At 48.2% G+C, this 26,661-nt stretch overlaps 1 protein-coding gene across 8 annotated transcripts in view; it reads right to left on the reverse strand.

Annotated features, from left to right (window-relative positions):
* LOC146182829 (phosphatidylcholine:ceramide cholinephosphotransferase 2-like) overlaps positions 1–26,661 on the reverse strand; it is a 240,412-nt gene that overhangs the window by 102,247 nt on the left and 111,504 nt on the right. For 7 of the 8 annotated variants that reach the window (XM_084608946.1, XM_084608944.1, XM_084608942.1 and 4 more), the window contains one exon: positions 11,115–11,231. The gene's annotated coding sequence lies outside the window, so the exon portion shown is untranslated. Of the gene's footprint in view, positions 1–7,641; positions 7,777–11,114; positions 11,232–26,661 lie in introns of those variants that run through there. The other variant, XM_084608949.1, reaches the window with a different exon arrangement.

Consider the following 26,661-nt stretch of genomic DNA (forward strand, 5'->3'; position numbering starts at 1 on the left):
GGGGAAAGGAGGCGAAAATGACGGAATGCACCGCACATTAACGATGAGCGCTCTGAAAGCAGGAAATGGATGGCCTGCAGCCGCCTAGCGCGGAGCAGCTCGAAAGGCGTGAAAAATCACGGTTCCAAAGTGCCATATCCGAAGCGAATATACGCATCAGTTTAATATCCGACCACATCGCCCTCTAGTGATTATCATAGGGAATGCCTCCGAAGCGTCGCTCGCTGCTGGGATTTATTTCTTTTGTCGGCCGCAAACGTTCCAGGTTAGCACTGCCTTGTGGCAAAGATGAAATGACATCAAAACTTACAAGTGCACACATGTAATGCACATTACAGCATATTAATGCACATTTTCTTGTGAAATTAAGATGCTAGTTCCAGTACACAGCTTTGTTACTATATGCTTTAACATGGTTTCTCACCTGTCGTGCTTATATTTTTGCGTTCGCTCTTTTGAATCCATTTTCTTCTCATTTTTTTTTTGTTGCTTTTTTTTTTCGTTTTTCTGCTCGGTGCATGGCTTATATGCTGTCTACTACCGGGCACTGCCATTCAAGCCTTCGGAAGATTTGGCAGGCCTGCATTCGTACTGGAAAAAGGAAATAATAAATTATATTATTATTATTACTGGATTGATCGATGATTGAGCTTTAACGACGGGGAATCTGCGGAAGCGAACGTGCTGCGTTAGTTGCTACCATTCTTTAAGGTCAAATGACACCGGGATTTGACCTCTAACGAAGGAATGCAGTCGCTAGTCGCGCATGTGGTATTCCATCGCCGCAGCAAGGGTGCTTCCCTGGACGCGGTCGCCTTGTGTGCAAAATTTCGACCTCCAGCCTTATTCGGATATGGCAAACACGATGCTGACTTTCAAATTTGCCCTAACCCACTCCTAAAATTTACCTCAGCCGAGTGGACCGAAAGCGATGTCCAGCCTAACTTGACTATGGCAACACCACCCAAATTTTGAATTCAGTCGATCTGGACAAAATTCAATGTCCAGTCTGTTTCAACTATGGCTAACAAGATGACGACCTCCAAATTTGGCCAAGACCACCCCCAATTTCGCCCGGACCATCCCCAAAATTTAACCTCAGCCGATTTGGACCAAAATCTATGTCCAGATTAACTCTACTATGGTGAACACAATAGCGACTTCCAAATTTGGCCCCAGCCATACCCAAAATTTAACCTCTGCCGATTTGGACCAAAATCTATGTCCAGATTAACTCTACTATGGTGAACACAATAGCGACTTCCAAATTTGGCCCCAGCCATCCCCAAATCAGACCTCGGCCGATTTGGATTAAAATCGTACTACATCGGAAGCAAAAATAGTCATTAACAAACAATTTACGCCGCATTATTCTATACTTGCGACTTTTAGCACTGCTAAATAACTAAGAGCTAACGCTCGATCTTCAAGTTCGGCAGCATTGAACCACTACAAGTTTTGTTCGAACAACTTAACATTACCTCCCCTTTCCAAGACCTAAACATTTCGCTCCATTTAACACCTCGTCTTCCATGTGTAGCGTTGCGGGATCACCATCAATATGGAAGGTGCCGCGAACTTTTGCGAACGCCTTTTTACTCCCGCATTTCTCTTCACTACGTCAGACAGAGCACCTTCCGGCCAGAAGCTCTTCCTAATGAGCTGAGGCGCATTTTTTCAATTCACTCTCGCTAACATTAAATTTTTGCAAAGACAAAAGTCAGGTTGGAGTGCGGCGGATGAAGGACGAAGCAATCTCCAAGCGGTGATGCAAGATCGTTCCGCACTATTCACGTTCAGAAGATAAACCATACAATGGGCTCATTTACACACCCCGCCCGTAGTGTGTGTGTGTACAGGGGTACACACACACACTACGGGCAATGTGCCCAACTGGCACCCCTGTAGCAGGGGCACTGCTACTGGGGTACCAGTTGTGCATGCCTTTTCCCCACTCGCCGCTTCAGAGGCTCGACAACGGCTGACGTCAGAGTTCCTATGGCCGCCCTCCGAAGATCGTACCAGTGCTTTCGAAAGTAAATGCTTGATTGCGTCGAGAGACCTTTTTTTTTTTTTCGAGGGGCAGAGGTGATGGCTCACCGCCATTCAATTCAAAACGGCGACAACCAGGCCTTCTCTGTGTGGGCGTCATAAGTCTGAATCGAGTGGGGCGGAATGCGGGGTGTTGAAATTCAATTTCCTCAGTAATATTGTGACAAGTTCCAGCGTCGTTACATTGGTCCTTACTCAGTTCTTGCAAAAACCCTCCCCGGTCAACCATCGCGTCTCCCCTGTTTATCCTCCTGCGGACAGTCGTTACTGTGGCACTGAAGTTGTCCACGTTTCACCCATGAAGCCTTTTGTTCGGCGCAATGCTGCAGACTAATTGCGGCCAGGCTGGCCGCTTCAACTGCGCGGGCGAAATAGTGTGAGCACTGCGTGGCGCTTCATCTTCCACACGGCTGAACGTGCTGCTTCATCTTCATCCTGCTCCATCTTGTAGATACCCATCGTCATCGCGGAGTGTGGTTCGCTACAGTGTGCGACCAGTGTTTCAGGTCTCCAATAAAACCTGATCCGCCAAGCCCCGACCTTCGCATTACTTTACAATATTTTTGTTTGCTTGCGGGCAAATATTACGCTAACACAATCATCGAACAATAAACACAAAACTTTAGTTGATGCTTTGATTATAAAACTATTTATTTCGTTCTTTCTCTCATGAAGTTTCTGTTTCCGTCTCAGCCGCCGAAAGACGACTGTGAAGTCATAGGCGCGCTGAGGTCATGTGAGGCGTAAAAAAAGTACAGTATTTTTCGGTGCTTTGTTCATTTGAATTCTCAAGGATGCTCCCCCAAGCGTCCCCAAAAGTTAAAATCTCAACAAAAGGGGAAAAAAAAAAACGAAAGAAACTGAACCAGCAAATGTCACCTCAATTTCCCTCACCACTCTCGTGACCAAAGTGCGTGTATGGCGTCACAGAGATCGTCCAGTGGCTGCAACCGAAACAAACAGCAGGAGAAAAATTCAATTATACATTATCTACCAAGCGTAAGTGAATTCCGTTTTAGTTTCACGTACGGGTGCGAGCCAAAGTAAACGGAGCACGTTATTATCTTAAGTTTTTCATGCGTCGCATAATGGCAACTGGCCGTCGTGGTATGTGCAGACTGGCAGTGGACGCTAGCGCGCTTTCACTTGGAGACGTTTCCACAGAAGGCGAGATTGTAATTTGAACGGAAAAACGGGCTCCGTTTATTTATGTCTGCACTCTTGAATTAAAATGGCGTAGGAACGATTACATCGCTGTTTTTTCCTTCATCCATCACGGAAATCATAATGCATATTGTAAAAATTATTGTTCCAAATAAAAATATATATATAACCTACACGACTTTGACGTCGTAGCCATCGTCTGGTTGTTTAAACCGCAACCGACACAGGTGAGAAAAGATTCGATTATAAATTATTCAACAACCGTAGGCGAATATAACGTGGTGATACGTGTACAGCAATGTCTTACCCGCCATTACAGAAAATAAAGTACGAACCCAAAAATGAGGTGCCTATACTCCTTTAAGACCTGCTTCGACGAGAGCTTAATAAGCGCGACTTAAGTCCATCCGCCCCCGTGCGCACTTCGTGGAAACGAATCACTCCTGACCTACGCAGCGGGCAGTCCGTAACGGCACCCTTGTACCGCAGTTACTCCACATGTTAGCGCAGCTGTCCGTATGTATACATATATAGCCCAATAGCCCAAGACCCCCCCCCCCCCCCCCCCTCTCCTCTTATTTGTTCCCTGCCGGGACTCAAGATTCGTGCGAAGCGCACAAAGTGCTGCATTACAGCTGGCCGGCTTCTGTTTACGCCATCTGCGAGTATGCTGTCCACGACCCGCCTATAGTGCGATGCAAGGCTCGTTTCCTTCGGGCACCGGGGCTCCTTGTGGCCTTTAGCCGCTGCCACGGGAAAAAGCTTCCCGCGGCAGACACATCGCACCGCGGGGTACGCGCTCAGTTTCCACGGCCACGCGTCTCCCTATGGCTAGGGAAAAACCAGGCTGCTTTCCTCATTTCGCTCGGCGAAGCCTGCTACATTATTTAGCTGCCTAGGTTTCATTCAGTTCCATTTATTGTGCAACAGAATGAACAGCGCACTTGCGCAGCGCTGTAAACGCGGCTATCGCCGGCTTAACGGGCACAGGCGCAACGCGCATCGTGGCACGTATTCGCAGCTGCAAAATGTTTAATACGCTATCATTAAAATGGCTATGTGAACGAAAAAAAGAAAAAGTCTGACGAACGATTTAGCGTGGCTGGGTCCAGTGCGAATTATATACAGGGTGTACCGTGTTTATCTGTCCCGAGTTGTGAAAAATTCTCCTGCTCAAACTATCGACTCTTCGGGCTCAAAGCCGACCACAAGGTAGCTTGTGATGATCTACCCTCGCAGACCGCCAGACGGCGCAGCCTGTCGAATCGGTTGATCTGCTCGCGACGACTACATTGCAGATTACTGCAGTTTTTCGCCCATTCCTGAAAACGCAGACAGGTTCAGACGTTAAATTACGTTATCGAAAACCTACGTCATATATTAAAAAAAAAAAAAAAACATTCACATAAAGAATTTATTAAACCCAAACTTCCTCATCGGTGTGAATGAATTCAATCAGGCCTGTCGCTCTGGCTCAGTGATATTAGGCGCTCGGATACGGGACGGGGTGCCTGGGTTCGATCCCGGGCTCGTTTGCATGAAAGCGGAACACAGTAAGAAGTCGTGTGTACTGTGCGATGTCAGTGCACGCTTAAAATTACCAGGTAGTCTAAATTAATAGCGTGCTCTCCAATACGGCGCCCCTCGATTCGAGGAGATAAAACCTCAGGCCACAACGAATCCCCCTCCCTATCAATCTCACTGATTCATCATCATCATCATCATCAGCCTGATTATACCCACTGCAGGGCGAGGGCCTCTCCATATTTCTCCACTTAACCCGGTTCTGTGCTAGCTGCATCCACTTGACCCCTGCGAACTTCTTAAACCTCATCCGCCCACCTAACTTTCTGCCGCCCCCTGCTACACTTTCCTTCCCTTGGAATCCAGTTTGTTACCCTCAGCGACCATCGGTTATCCTCTCTTCGCACTACATGTCCTGCCCATGTCCATTTCTTCTTCTTAATTTCCACTAGAATGTCGGTAACTTGAGTTATTTCTCTGACCCACTATGCACGCTTTCTATCTCTTAATGTTACCCCTACAATTTTTCGTTCCATAGCCCTCTGGGTTGTCCTCAACTTAAGTAGAACTCTCTTGGCCTCCACGTTTCAGCCCCATAGGTGAGTACAGGCAAGATGCAACTGTTGTATACTTTCCTCTTGGGCGATACCGGTAAGCTGCTAGTCATAATCTGCGAGTGCTTTCCAAATGCGCTCCATCCCAATCTTATTCTTCTTGTTATTTCCTTTTCATGGTCCGGATCTGCGGTCACTACCTGTCCTAAGTAGACATATTCGCCTACTACGCTCACTGATTGCCTGCGAATATTTTTGTTCCTTTAGGCCACCGCGAGCCCTCCTGCACCCAACCAAGGAAGGAACTAAGGAGCCCGGTACAAGACGAACAGCCTTTCAACCTTCACTACTATAAACCAATTACAACTCAAGTCTGCGGTAACCGCCACACACAATTCCGCCGTAACAAGAAGCAGTCTGCTGTTGAGTCTTTTCGGTTACCAAAATATAACTTCAAGAATTTCGATGCATCTGGCTTTTCGGGATTATCAAATATTAAAAATTGATTCTATTTACTGTTCAGCGGAGTAATACGTAAGCCGCATACCACTGTCCACACTGCTGCGTTTCTTTTTTTTTTTGACGTCATAGCCATCTCTGTCATTATCATCACTGTCACTATAACTACCACTACAGTTGAAACTCGACTTAACAAAATTGAGGGGAGCCGTGAATTATTTCGTTGAATAGGGAATTTCGCAAAATCGAGTGAGACATTTCTCGGTCCTATGATTTGGTACATTCGATTATAAGGTGCGGCGGCACCCAAAAAGCTGCCGCGGCTTCATACTTGCGAAGCCTTAATGCTCCCAAAGTGAAATGCGGCCAGCAAAAATTACCGGCGCCGTTAGCGCACAGGAAACAGAAGTTGTTACTCATCAAGAAGAGCCCGAGAGGACTACAAATTTATTTTCCAGCTATCAAGCCGGTGAGCTTTGCCTGTGCGCGCTTTGTGAGCAATGACCGCACCGATTTCTCGCAGGTCTGAAGTGCTACGTATAGCCCTGTAGGCCTAACAAGCTGAGCTTGAGAGAAGCATGCAATCAAAACCGCGGCGAAATACCCGCAAAAGCTCAATGGCGAACGAACCACACGAAGCACGCCACAAAAAAAGCACCGAACAGCAACACCGCCTCTTAGAACGCGACACGAGACATTTTTTTACCTGTCACCAACTGGTGAATTCAACACTAAAACTCTTGTTTTGAGCCGCGCAGTTAAAAAAAGAAAAAAGAAAAAAAAAAAGCGGGACGAAGGTGCCCCGCGCTGTTTACCGTGATCTTGCAATCAATAAATTTTGGGGGTGCTCTCTACATAACAGACCAAAAATATCCCCTTTCCACCTTCATTTTTCGTAGAAAGGTTCGTCAAATGGGGAAAGATCACGGAATTGATTTCGTTATTTCGAGTTAGTCAAAGCATTGGATTCTATGGGCGTCTGAGGGGGAATTACGATATCTTCGTTAAATCGGGTTTCGACATTATTATCTGTCACTATCTACCACTAACTGGCGGCAGCGGTCTCCACGGCAACCGCGCTAGCATGACACCAGGCAAGAACTAAACGGTTTAGTTCTATCCTAATATAGAAAGTTTCCTTGTTAGAGTAGTTCCCCGCCCATTTCCTTTTATAGTTGGTATCTGCTGTAACTGCGACTCCAAAAGTGCTGAAACGCAAACACGGACATAACATAGATAACATCAAAGCAGGGGATACTTGTCAGCTGTGCCCACTAACTCTCATGCAACGCTCCGGCAGTTTAAGCAAAACGCAGTTTTTCTTGCCTCGGCGCTGAACGAAAGCAATGATCTGGACCCGAGCTGCGACATCGCGCCTTTGCCCCTCAACGCACACAAAGACAATACATCCTGGAGAGCAAGGGACAGTCGCCTCACCGCTGTCGTTCACGCTTCCAGCCTTGCGCTTCGACCTCGGAGAAATACCGGAAGTTTACGCAAGCAAAACAAAGCGAGGGGCTGCCCCCGGTTACGCTGCAAAACCTGTTTACGAAAGGCCGCGCCACCCAAATATGCAACGCTGGGCCGCCTCCTTACCTCGCAAGGTCGGCACCGGCGGACGCCTATAAAGAGCGCGTGACTGGACCGCGCCGCCTTTTCTACTCTGTTCCCTTCTTTCGGCGTTGCTTCCCCTTCCCTTTGTTTTTCCGCCTGCCGGTTCTGAGAAGCTGCGAAGGTGAAATGAACGAAAACACGAGGCGGAGACCGCCTCCGTTTCTTCCTTTGGGAAGCGTGCGATACATCTGGAAGCGATCGCGGCGCGACGCCAGCATTGCGACAAGAGCTGGGCAGCGTCCACGCAGGGTAGAAAGAAGATGCGATATCTTACGTGATTCTGAGGGTCCGCGTAGACCCACCAAGTCACCGTGGTAAACTGAGGCTACTTTTCTGCGCGCACAGCAGACTGGAGCGTCTCCCCCCGTCGCCAGTCAGTCTTCACAACTCTGCACAGAACTGCGCCGACGGAGTGCGGCACTCGCAGGCAATGACGTCTAAGCATTTCCTCGCGACATGCGCTGTTTCGGGGGCGAGATAAACGAGAATGTCGTCCTCCTCCTGTGCAATGACGCGCTCAGAGGAAGTTCCTTCCTGACGACAGGCAAACTCCTCCCAATGCGCACGCGCCTCTTTCTAAATAAACCGGCAAAACTAGAAACATGGTTTCTTTTTTTTTTCTTTATTTCCGCTTACTGAGAACGGCGAAGACGGATAGCATAACAATAAACGCTACAGGGCATCGTGGCGCCACTAAACATCAGCACTGGACAGCTGACACACTTAAGGCGAAATTCCTTGCAGGGCCTATCACTGAACCGACGGATAAGCCTCCACACAGTCTATAGCTACAGAATTTTGGCCCTCTTTTTCTTCAGCGAACAAGCATGCCATCTCCAATCCCTCAGATTAGGCGTTATAAGGGACTCCCTGGTTGATAATGTATTCGACACTAGGCTGCTTCTCCGCGGGATTATTTGGCCGCATAAGCAACGCGGACAACAAAAATTAAAGAGCACTGCAGAATCTGCATTGGAGTAATGCGAAAGCACGGATGCTGCTGTTGGTTGCTTCTATAGTTCCTTAATTCACTTTTTGTTTGCCTATTTTAGTATTTGGGACTTTCAAATTGCGCGCCAATCCTTTCCTATGCTCTTTTTCGGCTCTACTTCCGGTTGCGTGACGTCACATCATCTACCTCACATTAATTTGCTTCTTGTTTACCCATTTTAGTCTTTGGTACTATCACCCCGCCGGGGTGGCGCAGTGGTTACGGCGCTCGACTACTGTTCCCAAGGACGCGCGATCGAATCCCGGCCTCGGCGGCCGCCTTTCGGTGGAGGCGAAAAGCAAGACGCCCGTGTGCTATGCGACGTCAGTGCACGTTAAAGAACTCCAGGTGGTCGAAATTTCCGGAGTTCTCCACTACGGCGTCTCTCATAGCCTGAGTTGCTTTGGGACGTTAAACCCCACAAATCAAATCAATTTTTGGTACTTTCAAATTGCGGGCCAATCCCTTCCTATGCCCTTTTTTTCGGCTCCACTTCCGGTTGCGTGACGTCAAATCCACTACGGCACCACTTTCTCTCTTTCCGCTTTCACTCCAACCCCTTCCTCCCTTCGCTTACGCGCGGTTCAGGTGTCCACAGAACAAGTGTGGCAGATACTGCGCCTTTCCTGTGAACCAGTTATTCTAATGAATTACCTAATTAGCTTATTGACGTAATTATTTTTTCAGCAACAACATTACGTCCCCCTCTATCGATTGACACCACTCTTAACCTCTACCACTAGTCAATGACTCAATTGCTGTGGACAGGATTTTGCGGACAGAAATCAGTGAACATAGCGAAGTAATGCTTTTGCATTAAAAAGCGCAGGAAGGACAGCTGCACACTGCCACAGACATGAAGAGCTGCACCCGTGGGGCTAAATCTGTCCCAACGCAGCTGCACTGCAGGGTGGACTTAATGCGAACTGGAAATATCAACGAAACTTTTGCAACGGGGGCGAAAAGAAAAGCGAAAATCACGGAACTATACTCCGGTATCTCGCTGGTGCTGCCACGTTTAGTCGGCACCATCAGAGACGAGGGCATAAATCTTTTCGTCGAAAGAGCGAAGCAGGTCACGTGACTTCACGCCGAAGCAGTTCAATGCCTCGCGCTCTGCTTCGAACTATGAATGGGCTGCAGCAGTCATCGAGTCAGCCTAGACTATAGCGCAGCGGGCTCGGTGCATTAGCTGGTGAGATCAATGTGCGAGCGTTCTGAGCACATCCGTCCGTCAAACTGAAACCGATGAAACTTACGAAAAGAATGAAAGGAAGAAAAACTGATACCCCGAATTCCGAAGTGTGGCACTATTGCCTTTAATTTGCTTTTTTTTTTTTTCTTTTTGCCGCAAGATTTCGACGGAGATGCCAACACGAGATAGCGTCCGCCTTTCTGTGCTCCAAACCTCCGTTCGAGCCCTTCAGTGAAATTTCCGATTCATGCTTTCTCGCATCGATCAATAAAATCCGTAATTCATTTGTCGGATACTGACTGGGAAGGTGAACTGGGTCCGTATTCCGAGTTTCCGTCGCTTTCAGAACTGCCGTTTTCTCGCGTCCGCCGTTATATGATTGATGGAAACGCCGAAACCGGAAGCAGTAGCAACCAAATTGACATCCGGCTCCGGTGCATCCCCCAATCAGATAACTAGAGGCCAGGGAGAAAACGACACAAACCGGGAACGCGGACCTTGTACTGTCCTTTTGCTTCAGCAACGGAACTCAGGCAATTGTGAAGTTGATATAGCATCAATTACGTCTATAAAGGATAAGCAAGTAAGGTAACCAAGGCAAACGGGCAGGTACAGACTCCCGTCAGACGCAGTAATGAACCTCCACAGAGCACAATTAAATAGTTGCTATCAAAAGCATCTGTAATGCTAGTGACGCACAAGACTGGATATGCGACAGAGAACATTTTTGTATTGTTTGACATGGTTGGCATGTCAAAGCAGCAGAGAGTTCACAGCTGACATGGTCAGTGTGCCAGTACTGAAATCTTGCCACAATGACAGCGCAAAGGACTGAAAAGAAAAAAAAAATCATAACGAAAGAACAAAACGCACCTGAGGATGGCTCCACGTTTCTATAATGAAATCTCGCACTATGCTTCGTCTCAAAAGATATCTGCTGCACTGGGGAAGGCAGAGGAGCCCTTGCAATTGTGCACCTAAGTGTCTCTCGCCCCTGCGCACTGTAATAGAGAATTGTGCTCCTACTGTCACCCCCACCAATTTGGGGGGCGACAGTCGCGCCGCGCACAATTGCCTATTGTAGTGCGCGTGATGCTGATTGGACTGGGGTGCCTCTGCCTTTCGCAGTGCTGCAAACATCTTGCGAGTCACTATTTCCAACTTCACTGGAACCTTTCAACATGAAAAATTTGGCGTGTTAATTCCAAATAACCTCCTCGGACACATGACACGTTCACCCTAACTCACCGTCAGAGACAAAATCAGCATCAACGACTCGACAACAACAGAAGTTCTCGGAGTCAGTCTTTCAGTATACCTTTCCTTCTCAAAGAATACGACCACGTGCCGTGGGATGAAGCTGCACACCTGGCGTTAAACATCTCCTCTCGCTCTCGCTCTCCCACATACCCACCCCCTCCCCAACCACCACCGCCAGTCGACGGAAAAGAGTACGTGAGCTACGCTTTTTCGTCGACTCGTAGCGGCCACAGCTGTGCAAAGTGCGCCAAAACTAGCCAAAATCTGGGCGTATGCGTGCAGCACACAGCTCGGTACTTACCTCGGTAGGCCTGTCAGCAGCAGGCCCCTCACACGCGCGTACTGCTGCTGTTGCGGCCGCCTGGCTTCCTTCCCCTTGTTGCCCCACGAGAAGGACGCAGCGGACACCACCGGGATGCTGGAGAGAAAAGGAGAGAGAAGCGAAATGTCCACGCGTCAGAAGCGTGGAGCATGACGCGCGCACCGTTCTCTCCGGGAACCAACGCTGAAACTTTCTACACTTATGCTCGTGTTCAACGATAATTAGCGCCACAACGCGCAGTGGTGGTGAGTCGCGATAAGGCTCCCAAGTCAGCGTGAGTCCCGCCGCTTGTCATAGGCGTTCGAGATCGATCTGAGACGCGAAAGGGGCTGGCGGCGCTCACAGCCGTCCGCGACAGCTGGCGCGTCGGTGCGGCCCGATAAGCGCGGTGCATGCTAGAAGCGGCAGGCTGCTCCTTTGGTATGTCGCGGAGATTCAAGCATCCTCTTAAGACGCGAGGATCGCCGAGAGCATTATTTGGAGCGGGCGAAAATTTCAATTCGGAGAAGCTTCCTCGTATGGAAGCGCCCGATAGTGACAAATTTGGCGCGCCAGCTCATTTGTGCCATGGTTAAAAAAAAATTCAACCTGTTGCACGAATATTTGAACAGCGCTGGACAGTCGCGTTGACCTGATAAATATACATTTTGAAAGCGCCTGATTTGCTAAAAAGAAATAAAAACACATGATTAATTAGCTCATTTTGTATTGTTAACTTTAGGACCGTACGACACAAATTAAGAAAAAAAAGATGGAAATTGGGGAGGGGGGCACTTTAGCTCCGCTTTTAAGGGTACGGTTCGAAAGCTTTATTATGGCTCCCGTTTGCTGGCCCCCCTTGTAGATCCTCGCTCACGTACAGGCTTTGTCAAAAGTTCAGAGCCCAGGCGGTAGTCTGCTTCTAAATCGTGCAGCGGCGCTTTTTTTAGCATTCGTGGAAGGGCTTCCTATTGGAGACGGTAGGATAAAACATCTTGCCTTCAAGAGACCTGAAACACTGGAAATGCATTACCAGCAACATGGTCCGGATCAGAACAAAATCCTCTGGGCTTTCAATTTTTGACAAATACAGCACACGTACTTGCTACTCGTAAATTAGAATCCACTTCCCCGCACATGCTATCAGCACACACTCGTAAACCAGGTCACATGAAACAGCCTCAGATTGTAATTAGTATAAAGCCCCTCTTTAACTAAGCTGTACGTGCGTGTCTAGCTAGGGGCAGTGTGTCTAACTCAGGATGCAAGGGTCCTGGGAGGCTGCATTCCGAACTCGCCCTCCAATATAAGTCCCCATGTCACATGCTCCGTGACGTCACATAGCCCGACAACCAATCCATGCGCCCGGCCATGTCACCTGACAATTACCACTTGCCAGATACATGCCCGTGATATTTAGCCCACAAAACGGATGCCGGAATTTTTGGGCAACGGGGCCCATAACGCCATCGCGTTAAAAAGCAGCAGTTGCAAACTGTGGGCAATGGTACGCGGCGTGTGGATGACTCGGCTGAACAGCACACGTAATCAGTATTTGATATTTGACTATACTAAACAACCCAGAGACAGCGAAATTCTTGACCTTATAATATGGTCTCATGGTTAGCTTTTTATTCAAGCAACAGAAAAGCCTTAACAGCGGACTATTTTCTCTCATGGAGTAATTGTGTGCGATGGTTATTGCAGACTTGAGTCGGACCCGACTAACGACTGCCTCTAATACCACCTCGCGCAGCCCGTTGACCGCGCGTGCGCAGGAAGCGTCTGCTCCGGCGGCGCCTCGACGTTTTACGGTTCGCCGCCACAGGAGAAATGCGGCGCTGCCGTCGCGCGACCAAATCTAAGCTTGAGTTCCCTATACACATATGATAGGCAGCACTTACAGAGGTAGGAAACTTCTACACCGAAATATGCAGAACATGAAAAGGAGCCAAACGAGACGACAGCGCCGATTCCGCCCATAGCGGCTAGAGTATAAAGCCGACTGGAGCGTCGTAACGTTGGCATAACGATATCCAACCCCCTCTTCCCCTATAAAAAGGAACTTCGCCTCTGGTCTATCGCTGACAAAAAAAGAGGAAGTTTAGTAGTTCTTTTTCTTTTCAGAGGAGTTACTTCATATGTAAAAATGTCAAAAAGAAAACGCGGGAAATAAGCGGTACTATGTAAAACTCGGAACTAATCCAGCAATACAGGCAAATTGAGATGCGGCGAAAAACCTGCGCAAAACATGTATAAATACAGAAAAATAGGGGACAACGCAAAGAAAAGGTAAATCAGACTACTGGAAAAGCAGTACGAGGGAATGTAGTTACTGTCAGGGGCGGAAGCCCTGCTCCATTTGTGCTCCCTACTGCTCCATCCTGCTCCAAAATGCAATATTGCTCTAAAACTGCTCCAAACTGGCTGCCTCGGTGTTCTACCACCAAATTTAGCAGAACACGGGAACAGCGAGCGAAGCAGATAGCGCTAACTACTCTGAGACGTTAGGAAGCTTGTAAGAATACAAAAACTGCATGAGCTATTTTAACGGTTCTGCTGTGAGAACAAGCAGGCATTTCACCATCGGGCTTCTTTGTCGGTGACAGGCTTGTCAGGCCTACGGCAGACAAAATCATACTTGAAGCGTTATGGGTTGGTACGCCAAAGGTGTCAATCACTAAGAAGCCTCTCAAGAGTGTTGGAAAGCCATACATAACCTATCGCAAAATATGTTAAAAATGAACCCCAGCATTGCTCAATAAAATATGAACCCCAGCATTGTTCAAGAAAATAACGATAGAACTATTGGCAGAAAGCAGTGAAATAATTATGCTGAAGGATGAAAATGCTACCCTTCAGAGCCATCTATATTTCCTGAAGGCACTACTGACCAGTGGTCAGGAATTTATCAGCACAGGCGTAGGATCAGAAAGGATATGCACAAGATAGAGAGTGGAAATGTCGTGCCCATTAATCTGAGCTCCGAATTAGTGGCGCTGCTTGACTGCATCGAAGTGGTAGACTCTGACCTTATCAAGTAAAAAGGAGGCAAATGTTTTAGGTCACACTATGTGATCCGTTATGAATGCACCAGCAAGCGTTCCTTTTGCTGCTAGTCTGTTTCAAGTTGTTGGCTGCTTGTCAAAAATAAATGCGAAGTTGGAAAGGCATTGAACTTGCATAAAAAGAAATCAGACTGGAGATTCTGTATTCCAGAAAGAGAAAACTGCAATTATCAGAGGCGTTTCACTTCAGAAACTTTCTCCAAAACATAATTCAAATGCTCCAAAACTCTCCCTTCGTTGCTCCAAGGCTGCTCCAAAATGTCTTTATTATTGCTCCCAAAGCTGCTCCAAAATGCTCAAGCCTGCTTCCACGTCCCTGTACTGTACAGTTGAGGTGCCAGTTAGCAGTAGGATCACTCTCACCAATGTTCAAGGAAGATTACTCGATACTTCTATGGCACTAGGAAGAAAATATTTGTTGAAAGCGTTGGTTGAACCACGCAAGTTTGCGCTGTACGCTCAAAGAGTTAAAATAGGCGGCAAGATGAGCGCAAAGTAGCAGTTAAATGTTTTCGCAAAGTGCAGGAAAGTTTAAATGTGCACAAAATACAGTGATGATTTTTTTTTTTTCGATGCAGCATAAGGGCCGATAGATGCTCATGCTTCCCTTGGAACCTGGCTACTCTGCTTCTGTAAGCCGGTCGACCAGACGGCCAGTTAAATGTAATGAGACAGACCAGTGAGCGAGTGCCCGCGTAAGCGACTACGCCGACGAAATCGCGGACGATGCTCAGGTGACGGGGAAAAATTGTGTCAGCGGAAGAGCGCTACGGTGAATTAGTCGCTGAAAGAGGGAGGTGATGTAACAGCCATCGAACTAGCTCACAGCTGCGAACCCCAGTAGAGGCCGCAATTACATGACTAGAGAACACATGCTGCGGCACAGGAGCCGTGCTGTCTGGCGAAAGCTGTTCGCGTCGCGCACATTTCCTGGAGCCGACTGGAACTAACGGCACTATATAGAATACAATACGGGCAACGGTCGTACAGAAGTGACTGTCGCATGCCGACATTAAAAAATCCCGAACTGCAACCCCAAATGTCTCTCATGCCCCTGCATTTGCTCCATGAAGTGAAGTTTTGCGCAAAAAGCTCACAGTGGCTGATGCGGGGACGTTTAAAATTGCAAAGCGCACGCAGCCCCCATTCCTGAGAGCACTTATACTTCGTCCCACAAACTCGTTTGAAGCACTATAGGGGGCAAGCTACGGGCGACCCTGGGCCAATCAGTATGACGCGTAATGCATAACGGCGTTCGCATGCGTATGTCACCCCCGTCAATTCCACGGGCAGCTCCAGCTATGCCATGGAAGGCGCTCTCGCATTTACCCTTCACTCGCTCGCCTGGGCGAGCTATGCGTTCTCTTGATGAGCGTTCGTGCTCGAGCTGTCCCCGAACTCGAGCCGAAGCGCTCAAAGAACATTTAACGATAACTACAGGCGACACAAGCGATTCGGCCAACGACATGTTGACCAATGGCAGCGCATCACTACCTCGCAGCAGCCCTCCACACAGCTCATTGCCCGTGCCGGCTTTGCCTGTTGATATCGCATGCAGTGATTGGAATGCACAGTGCAGTTTAGAAATACCCGTCCAAACCGTGTTTTTAACTGCTGGGTTTTGGGTGAAAAATATACCTTCACTGTAGAAATATTTGAGGGATTATTTTCTGTCTTTCTGCATTGTGATTAGAAGAGAGGCCTCTAGCCTCCATAGTGCTGAAAACAACTAGTGATCGAGACGGAGCACAGTAGACCTATGCTTCAGAGAAACCTTTTGAAGAACACCGTTACCGGATTAAGGAAGCTTGTCGCGATAATTGGAGTCGCGCCGATCCAGAAAACAATACTGTTGGCGAACCACGACCACTGAGGAATTTCCGCGGTCGTTCAGATGTCTTTCTATACCACCTTTAATGAATCTGTGCGTTTTTTTTTTTTTCTCCACAATACCGTGATAACTGCAAAAATTGCAGATCATTTTTCGTTCAGCGCCGTCGGAACAAAAAAAAAAAAAAAAATCCCCCTATTTCATCGCCCAACGACCGGGTGTCCCTATATACGCCCTTATGAGGCCGACAAGTGGCTAGAGTTCCCTGGGCGTAGGGAAAAATCCCTACCATTAGGAATATATCGGCAGAAATGCGTGAATGGGCGCAGAAGGAACGACCAGATGGACTCTACGTACAGTATAAAGGGACATAAGGTATACAAAGGCATGCTCAGCGTGAAAGTGCATGCGCTCGCCACTAAGTTTGAAAATTTATGCATCCTTTAAAACAGGAGAAGTACATTGGTCCGTGCCCCCTCCCCATTCACTCCCCCTACACTTCAAATAAAAAAAAAACACGTATTTAATAGCATGAGTCTTAGTTTCACTATTTCTGCAGTGTTGTGAGATTAGCTTCAAGCTTCAAGCTCGGTCAGGTGCACTGCGTAGGCCGCACGCTAAAGCCTTGAAACGAAATGAGGAACGACTTCACATGTACGGGACCAGATAGTAACAAGGCGTGCAGCTATATTTACAGATTAGCCACACACAAAAAAAAATTATTTGTGCATTGAATACGACGTTGCAGTGTCCTCTCCTGCGTAGAGCTAAACCAGAGACGGGAGTTGGAGCACACACAGTCTGGCTGCCGTAATAAACAGCAGCTTTTTTATTTGAACGAACAAATCCTGGCATTATTGAATGTGTGCATCAAGTTGTTGTCGCTAAGTGCCATCAACAAAAACGTACCTTTATTAAAGTCACGTCTAACGCACGGTCCTGGCGTCTATTCCACCCAGAGATGTCTGAGGAACTACTGGACTCTTGCGAGAAAATTTGGGGGAAGGATACCCACGAGATGGAAGCGCTCGTAGTTGGAAGCGCTGTGTCGCATCTACTTCGTTTTTGTTGTCCTTTAACGCTAACAGCCCCGCCCTCCGCGGCCGCCGTACTTGCTGCGGACGGGTCTCAATGAGCGTTCGGGGGAACGGGGCTCGAGGACTACAGGTGAAACGCGAAATTTGAGCAGGGCAACGCTTCCGGTGAAAAAACAAACAGCGAAAGAGCGTGTACACAGCTTTCTAACGAAACACTGAACGCACGTTGAACGGCAAGGCATAGAACGCGTCGAAACTATATACAGTACCGGGCAGACGGAACGCAAGCTATCACTGCTATGGAAATATGATAGCGCATATACTGCACAGCCGAACAGTTCTACAGTTACGCATGCGATTGAGGTTTGGCTTGGCTAATAGGGCTTAACGTCTCAAAGCGATTTAAGCTATGAGGCACGCCGTAGGGGAGGGCTACGGATTAATTTCGACCACCTGGGGTTCTTAACGTGTACTGACATCGCACAGGACACGAACGCCTTTGCGTTTCGCCTCAATAGAAACACGGCCGCCGCGAACAAAATCGAATCCGCGTCCCCGGGATCAATAATAGAGTGCCCTGTACCACCAAGGCGCCGCGGCGGGCCTACACACGATTATGCTCCAGCGTTTTCGTTAGGCTGGTCACATTTAATAACCACTCGGAAGTGGCTGATTCGCGCTTCCTCGGTAGAGTGAGTCAACCGCCATTAAAATCGCGTTCCTCGCTGGTGACGTTCGTATGCATACAAATCCGGTAGCAAATCAGCGATGAATAATTAATCGCCTCCGTTAGCCGCCGCAATTAGCTGGCCGCCGCCAGGTCAGCCTGGGGCAAATGGGAGTGCCTCTCGGCAAGGATGTCGTCTACTTGCTGCCGATCGGACCCGGCGCAGATTACCGGAGTCGCGGCGCACCCGAGCAGTTTGCGGCCGACGGGCCTAATGGAGGTATAGCTTGCCCGCCTCTCGAGTCATTGCCGCGGTCATCAGCGATGGACGCTGCAGTGGACTTTCAGCACAGTGAGTGATACAGCTGTACTGATCGCAGGTCTAGGCGTCCAACACGGATACCTCAGAAGACATGCCCTTGCTCCATGATAACCGCTGTCTCCTCACGACACGTTTCCTGCGAATTCATGCAAATGCACGTGCATGGAGCAGACACAAACATGCACCGCGCGGAAGAAAAGTATTCCATATACGCTGCGGTCGACAAAATAGCCAACGGATGCAGGCATTCGACTGCTGAGGATGAGACTGAGGTCTCGATCGCGATTGGCGAATGTAGCGGCTTCAATTTAGTGCAGGCCAAATTAAAAAAAAAAAAAAAAAAAGTGTGATGAGGTTTCGGTGCTGGCTAAAACAAGCTTAATACGGCACCCTTCCCAGCTCACGACCGCCCGTTTCCCCCGTAAACTTCCATCAATCAACCAACTAAGTCCTGCCCCCCATGACGTCACTATATTATCGCACTATCGTAAACTGATAAGGTGCAAAAAAAATGCAATAGGAATCCTCAGGACGAACAAAGTGGGCGGATATACCAGTCATCCACAATGTATTCTGGCGCGTCTGGGGGAGTTTATCCAATGATAAGGAGTATATACAAACGAACTGGGGTTCACTGCGCTGATAACGCTCGAGGGACATCACTGCACGCTTGACATCGGAAGAGCAAAGAGGGCATTCTCCGAAATCATAACACAATGACCTAAAAACATGCCTGCAAAATCATCAAAATGTAGAGCGCCTATTGTCAGTGCTACAGGCGGCGTTATTCGCGCTACTACAGTGGGCGGCTTCGGTGTGTTTTTTTTTTTCGATTCAGGAAAGTTGCTCACAAATTGCGTCCGAGAGAGAGAGAGGGAGAGAGAGACAGCGGCTGCGGTTGAGCGTAAACTGACATCTTTTCGAAATCCAAGGTAGGCGGGGCGCGAGGAAAGAACGAGCAAATATATTAATCGCGGCAATGGAAAACTATACCGAGGTGAAACTAAAGAGAGGATAGAAATAAAGAAATTCTGTAACAAGCAAATAATTATATTTTTCCCACTTCAGTTCCGGATCGCGCACACTCATCAGCATGCAGTTAGCTGTAATCAACATTATGTGGGACCACCCGAGATGCATGCGTACAACATACATGCGTACATACATACATACGCACGTACATACGTACATACATACATACATACATACGCACGTACATACATACATACATACATACATACATACATACATACATACATACATACATACATACATACATACATACATACATACATACATACATACATACATACATACATACATACATACATACATACATACATACATACATACATACATACATACATACATACATACATACATACATACATGGTCCCGGTGGGTTCGATTCTCATGTCTAAAGTGCTGACCCAAGTTGGCAGCTGTCACATAGCCTCTCTTGATGTCACACAAACAGCCGATCGGTCAGTGTCCGACCGTGTCTGTCCGTCCAAGGCCCGGAGAAACATCGGCGATTTCGGTGGATGCGGGTTACATCTGTTTTCTGTGTATATGGCATCATTAAAATATTTCAGCAATGGCAATAACTTCACCGCTGTCGTTGATTAGATCTTACCATAGATGCCACTGGAAGCGCCGAAAAGCGTTTTCAATGTGGCGAAAAACTAAAGTGGCCTCCCACAGTCGCAAATCACTTTTCCGATATTTTTTTTTTTTTTTTAATTCTCATCTGACTGCATGTCACACAGGTTGCCGAGCGAGTTCTCGTTCAGGTTAGAAATGTTTGCAGGTTTTCACGACAATTTCAAGGAGGTTTCTCCGCCCGCCTCTTCTGCAATATGGATGAACTCCTGTGAGCAACCTGCAAGGCCAACAGCAGTGACCACCGGAACAAAAAAAGCAAACACAAGTATAGTGGTGCCTTTCTTGATAACTCTGCCTCGTTTGGGCGTCTATGAGGGCGGACAGATAAATGCATGTTCTCTCTCCCTATATGCCTCTCTCTCTCTCTCTCTCTCTCTCTGTAAACTCGTTCTGGTTTTTCGTGCGATGGCATTATCAGAGTTGTTAACATTCGCATGCCGAAGAAAGCCTGCCCTTTCGTAAGAGATGTTTTGCCCGGCTGACATTATACTCCAGAAGAGATTACGGTATTCGTTAAATAACCACTTATCCGACAGTCTGGACGTACGTACTTAACATTAAGCTACATCTCTCGCCCCGGCACGAATTGAATACCGCGGTATTTAAGCTGCCTTTCCCTAGTGCACATGACCACTCTTTCATTTTTTGCGAGTGCGAACAATTAATTTTTACCCGCCATGGTGGCTTAGTGCTTAGGGCGTTCGACTTCTGAGCCCGAGGACGCGGGTTCGATCCCAGCAGCGGCGACTGCTCTTCGATGGAGGCGCAATGCAAGGCGCCCGTGTTCTGTGCTGTTAGTGCACTTAAAGAACCCCCGGTGGCTGAAAATTTCCGCAGCACTCCGGTACGGCATCCCTCATAGCCCGAGTTTCTTTGGAACGTTAAACCAGAAAAAACTGAACTAATTGTAAATTTTAGTCTGGAGCTAATACAAAGCGAAAAATTACTTCGTTGCCTTCAACATGAATTGAAGCACGACATTTAGTACTTTCATCCACTGCTTTGATGACGGCTGTGCATTTGGTATTAGTATTCTAATGAAAACATGTTCACTCTTCAGTACCTTCATATGAATTATCTCCTTCCTGCCTAAGTTCGCCTCTCTAGCACATCGTTTTTACTTAATTCACTTATACTTGCCGTCTATATTGTTTCTATTTTTTTTTTTAATCCGCGACTTCTTACCTCAGCCCTGAGTGTTCGCATTGAACTTATTTTAAATACGTGCGTTTCTTGTTCGACTGCTTGTATCACGTCATCTAATTATAGCATGCATGAATCAGGCTCTTTCCTAAGAGTTCGTTTACGGTGTTACAATTCCTTCGTGAAGGTTATCTGCGTCATGTACACTTCTGAGTCACGCTTTGTAATCTTTCGATTCCGCATGAGACCACTTTTTCTTGCTTCTTTTACTTATCTAGCTGTCATTTCGTTCTTTATCGGCTGTTACGTCATCACACAAAACGTACGTTGTTTTTTTTTTTTTGTTTTTTTTTTCCGTCAGTATAGAGCACGTACAACGAATGCTGCGCATGTTAAATTGCATTTCTTCGCCTGTGTGGAGCACGTACCAAGATGGCTGTTCCTTTGCATGTTGAGTAAAGATTGATTAAATGAATTGGTGACTGATCGCTGCTCGTTTTCCTTGTTCGTCCTGGTTTTTTTTTTTTTTGTTGTTGTTGTTGTTGTTTTCCCACAGAAGGCGAACAGTGCGTCGCTCGTGTTCTCCCTCAAAGCAGTGGCAATGACGCAGCAAGCTCCTTGTTCTCCGAATAAGCTGCGCCTCATCCTTCATCGTCTCGGAGTGAGTCACCGGGCTTAAATTTCGAAACAAAGAAGGAAGATGCGCCAGGTGCAACGCGGTGCGATGCGCCAGGAGCAGAAAAAGCAGCGCAACAAAAACATCACAAACAAGAGGCAAGGAAACAAAGAAATCGTGGCCCGACGCGAACTCTCTCGTCTTTTTTTGGCAGGCTCGAAGTTGCAGCACAGCCTGCTCCGTGCACGTTGTTTTGCTTAGCGCACACAGACCCGAGTAAGCCCGCTGGGCAGAACCGATGAACTAGCGATGAGAACACAAACAAATCGCTGCTCTGGGCCGAGACACGCGCTGGACGTTGGTAGTTTCTGCTTCCACATTTGCATTCCCGCATTTTGCCTTCGTGCGTTTCGCAGAGTCTCTCACCCTGTAGGGCGCCAGGCCCATTACGTACCACGTAGGCTGAAAACATCATTAATTATGCTCGCGTGGTCTTCTCTGTGCGCAGACCGAGCTGGTTAGCACGAAAACACGGGCATCAGCTAAATTATGCTAACAGCTCTACTGCGGATAGCCATCCATAATCGAGCCTTCACAGGGTACGCGCTCGGTGGCCGAACGCGAAGACACCTATGTTAGAGGGAGAAAGTGCCTTTGCATTTTCATTACGAGCAAAATTTATTTCAAAATATCCGCCAGTTTAATCTTGCTCAAGTACGGTTAATAGGCGCTAAGTTTGCATAGGTGGATACAAAAATGCAAGGTCATCGGAGGCAGACAAAAACAAACAAGCATGGAAAGCAATCAGAAATATTAATGCACTTGGCTTGGTTATTTTTAGCTGTATCAAAGCCAGTGACAGGGACCCAGCTGAAACAGACTCGTTGCGATCAGCCAAGCTTCACATTTAAAGACACGGCACTTATTAACTGCATTTGGGCAAGAAGACAAAAAAAAAAGGAAGAAAAAAAAAACACCTGGATAGGATTGCCGCGACTCTCATGCGGAATGCGCGGCGACGTGCCAGCAGATACTACCGTTAAACGGGAAAAAACCATCGTGTTTGAAGGATTGATTCGAGACTACAGAGCACAGCCAAAATACGAGACTATCGCGAGATGCCATTTTCTTCAAAAGCTCCTGCCCATGGTGAATTGACTTCCACCCCCACTCAAGCGCGCACCACTTCCTCGAGGCAACAACAAAAAAAATGTGAGAGGGGGAAGGACACTTTCTACCATCTTCATCCCGTTTTCCGGCCGTTCCCCCCCCCCCCCCCCCCACACACACAAAAAGAAGAAAACAGCAGTGAGAACCAGGGAGCTTCTTTGCAAGGCTACTATGACTGAGAAATAAGAGGAAAAAAAAAAAAAGTCCGGCAGTGAAAAGGGAACAGTCGGGCGCGACGCTCTTCGGCGGACGAGTTGGGAAACTAGTCCAGACACCCCTTTTTCGTTCCTTTACGAGCAGGCAAGTACGGCCGCCGCGGAGGAAACTCATTTCGTCTGGAAGCGGCGCACGTAATCTGCTCGACCGGACGTTAAGTGCCATCGCTCTTTCATTGTTTGCTTAGTTTCTGCCCTGGCAAGCTGTCGTCAATGCCAACCTCCGATTGCGAACGAGCTTTGCCGCCCATCATGATCCCCTCATTGCGTCATTCTCAGCGCCAACTTCGGAGGCGACCGGTCAGTGCAAATCAATTAATTCCAAGCCGCGCGCTCGTAAGGCATCAAGTTTATAGAGTCCGCCTAGCATCAGCCCAGTTCAAGCTTGCAGAGAGTCGACCAACATACGTCGTATTGATAGGCGAAGAGAAAATTATCAGGATTTCGGCCACCACCCATCATATGCATCTGTAGCTTGCAGTTACAACGACACGCATTCTCGACGCCGTTTTTAACGTTGTCGTTTCGCGCTTCAGTAGCACAGATAGGTTCTGACGTGCGCGGATGCATTATTTTCTGCGATAGGAAACACAGAAAAGGAAGAGCTGAGAAGAAATTGCAAAGAAAACTCCTCCAGAGTTTAAGAGTCAATCCGATACCAATGAGCGGAAAAGCAACGCCCATCAAACGGCATGGATACGCAAAGATGCTCAAACTGCGTGGTCGCTTTTATTCGTCGGGCGACGACGCATCGCACATTCATCAGAGCCACGCTACCGTGTTTGGAGGCAGGAACTCCGAAATGTGCTCGAGCCGCCGACACTGCCATCGAGGCTTGCATGGCGCTGTATACAATAAGCATGCATGTAAGCCTTGTTTGCATAAAATCGGATTTGAACGCATACTGTCCTATGTCACGCTGCGCACGACCACCCAAACTGGATGACTACGACTTTTACACGGTCCGACGTTAGCGCATACAGCCCGATGCGACAGAAAGTGACGCTGAAAGTCGAGCAATTAAGGCAAGCGCGAGTGGTGACATTCTAGATCGTGGCATGCAACCGTTACCTGCGAGGCTTGGCAGCAAAGAATGCTTTCCTACTTTTTTTTTCTCTCGTTTACACGACCGTACACGACTCGACAGCATTTAAGAGCACTCAGCTGGTCGGGTCGAGCGAGTCAACTCAGCACTTGCTATCCAGCTCACAGCTGGCAATTCAATCTATCCGGCCCGACTCAGTGACATATAAGCGAGTCCAACCATGAGGACGACACAACCAAACTTCGCCGGGCCCATCTAAACGACTGTAATGAAACAGCGCAGCACGCACTGAAAGCGACGGTTCCTGAAGCACCATAAAAATACGCGGCTGGGGATGCGACCGGGTCCCTGTTTCGAGTATGCGTCGTTTACGGAAGTGCCGCTATCTCCCGAGCCAATGACACTTCTGAAAACGACACAGAAAGAACATGGCCCCAGCTCAACCGCCACTAGGGCCCCGTTCGGAAAGACGCTGGCCAATGACACTTCTGAAAACGACACAGAAAGAACATGGCCCCAGCTCAACCGCCACTAGGGCCCCGTTCGGAAAGACGCTGGCCGTATCACCGGACTCGGGTGTGCACTCGCGCTGAATGTTCCTCCTGCTGCCACGGCGCCACCGTCGTTGGAAGCGATGACTAGCAAAAGCAAGGAAAGCCACGCGCTTCATCGGCTGCGGCTCAACAGCGGACGTGTGCAAATGATGCAAACTGCGCTGTTCTTTTGCAACAAGTGTCCCACCAATCTGGTACGGTCATGAGACTCGTGTGGCAACCACCTGAGCTCTCGGAACACTACATGTACATTGTGAGGCGCGACAACAGCTATACAATGATAAAAAAGCCCCTTCCAGATCAACGGCCAATGTAAACCATATGATCCGACATTAATATCCGAAGGCAGAAGAGTGTCTTCCCCGGATTTTCTCTACGAGGGGGGGAAGGGGGGGGGGGGGGGGGGGGGGCAAGCAGCCCATCCAAAAGGGAGTGGGGAGTTGACTCCCTGGTTTCAACTGCTTAGATGCGTACTAAAGGCGTATAGTTTTTGGATGACAACTCTATTTTGAGGGTGCCCTCGCAGTGAAAATGTCAATGCCCGTGAAGACACCCACTGCTTTCGCAAAGCAAAGAGGTCCTCGCTTTGTGCTTTCCTACCTGTAGGCCGCCCGTGGCACACCGCGTGGGCGGGAGCGCGCATCGAGCGGCGGATCGCCGAGGAACGATTCGCCTTGCGACACACCCTCCGACCGCCCTTAGAACCCGCGTCAAGCGTGATGCCCTACAGACGCAAAGCCCGCCGTCGCGCCGTCGTGGCTAGCGAGGCCAGCCGGCGCCTCACTTGATGCCGCCGATGGCGCCGCGGGTCCGGCGAAGCACAAAGCCCCGTCGGCAGTACGCTAAATCCCCCTTCTTTCCCAATCATATGACGGGGACGCTAATAGTGTCCGTGGGCCAGCAGCATCGCCTCTTGCGGCCATATCTTCTCGTTTTGCCAAGGGATGCCAGTCTGTCACCCAACAGAAAAACGGATGCAGAAGCGAAAAATAGGTGAAGGAAAAACAAATCGCAGACGTTTAGCTAGTACAACGTGCAATAGCACTAGTTCCGCGTATAGTTTATCTTGGCGGATGGTGGATGTAAATGACACTGCCGCTTTCTGCTCGCCATCACCTGCCTGAGGCACGTTCGTGATGTATACGTTGTGGAAGTTTCCTGAAGCGACACATCCTCGCTTTAACCACGCCGTAGGAACGACGCGCCTCCATGGCCCAGGGCCAACGCGTCTCAGTCGGGATCGGAAGGCTAAATTTCAATCTCACCCTGCCAATTTAACGGCGATCGAAACCAGAGTTGGCAGCGCTTGGCAATCCATGACGCAGAAAATGGTGAGTCAGTTAGACCTGGTGAAGTAGATCTTTCGCACTAAGTATATGCTTGCGCAAGTGTTTTCGCATAGTTTCGCGAAGTAGATTAACAAGGGAGTAATTACTCATTGGCATCCACTCAAGCCCAGCCATATATGGCTACAAAGGAAAGCTAAAGAGCAATTACTAACTTATTTCAAATCTACTCCACCTTGGGGGATTCTCCTCAATATTCGACATGTCTTCGCCTCATTTAACTTAACGTCCATAATCCAATCCGCAACTTCGTATCGCGAGTGCGTGCGCCTACCTCCTGACTCTCTACGCTAACGCCGAAAAAAGGAAAAGCGCTGAAGTATGCATATTCTAAGAGGATCCCGAAAGGCAGTTTGTCCAGAGAATAGAAAACAAGCCATTTATCACACCAGCGATGCTGCAGTGTTACACCGAAAAATGTCGGGCGATACAAGCGTGTGAAATGACAACATCGCATGAGTTGCGGAGCATGATACAGGTTTTCAGCAAAGCAGAGACGTACTAACGTAGATGTATACCGGTTTGCCGGACACCTCCTGCGCAGGCGCAGTGGCCATACCTTGCTCCCCCCCGACCTGTACAATGTCCTTTCGTAGGTCGACATATACCGACCTGTACAGTCTCCTTTCGTAGGTCGACAAAAGAGGCAGACACTATAATTCACAGATACGTTCCCCGCACAAAAAACAACGCTACACGATGAATTCAACTTCTATTACAACTTATGCACAAGGTTTCCCTTGGTACATCTGAAAGCAAGGTCGTCGCTATCACTGCCGGCGGCTACCATCCGGGATTAATCACAAAAGCTATATGTAAATATATTAGACAAGAACGCACGCATGCTCCTTGGATAGAGAAAATATAG

This window comes from Amblyomma maculatum, chromosome 7, assembly GCF_055883805.1.
Source record: "Amblyomma maculatum isolate TAMU_Amacu chromosome 7, ASM5588380v1, whole genome shotgun sequence".
Classification (NCBI taxonomy): Eukaryota; Metazoa; Arthropoda; class Arachnida; order Ixodida; family Ixodidae; genus Amblyomma; species Amblyomma maculatum.